Consider the following 525-nt stretch of genomic DNA (forward strand, 5'->3'; position numbering starts at 1 on the left):
ACGTGAGTCTGAGTGAACTCCGGGAGTTGGCGATGGACAGGGAGGCCTGGCGTGCTGTGATTCATGGGGTCACAAAGAGTCGGACACGACTGAGCAACTGAACTGAACTGAAGCTTCTGTGTTTGAATTTTAGATGATTTAAATCATTGCTGAAACTTTTAGTCATCAATGATAGTTTTTCTAAATGGCAAAAAGAAATGATTAAGTGAAGGCTCTCTATTAAGTGTTACCAATGTGTCACATAGCATCTGGACCTTGAATCAATCACATTACCTACATATCCTGTAACATCAGCCTTTGGTTTCCATTCATGATGGTGTGAATGTTGCCTTTCTATACCTAAACTTAATTTCTGTTTGGGGACCCTACTGCACTGTTGGTGTAAACTTAGTGATAGTGAAATTGCTCAGTCGTGTCCGACTCTTTGCGACCCCATGGACTGTAGCCTACCAGGCTCCTCTGTCCATGGGATTTTCCAGGCAATAGTCCTGGAGTGGATTGCCATTTCCTTCTCCAGGGGAATTG

The 525-nt window shown here is 43.6% G+C and overlaps 1 pseudogene; it reads left to right on the plus strand.

Annotated features, from left to right (window-relative positions):
* LOC105003822 overlaps positions 1–525 on the plus strand; it is a 163345-nt pseudogene that overhangs the window by 52024 nt on the left and 110796 nt on the right.

This window comes from Bison bison, unplaced genomic scaffold (genome assembly GCF_000754665.1).
Source record: "Bison bison bison isolate TAMUID 2011002044 unplaced genomic scaffold, Bison_UMD1.0 scf7180017864471, whole genome shotgun sequence".
Taxonomy (NCBI): domain Eukaryota; kingdom Metazoa; phylum Chordata; class Mammalia; order Artiodactyla; family Bovidae; genus Bison; species Bison bison.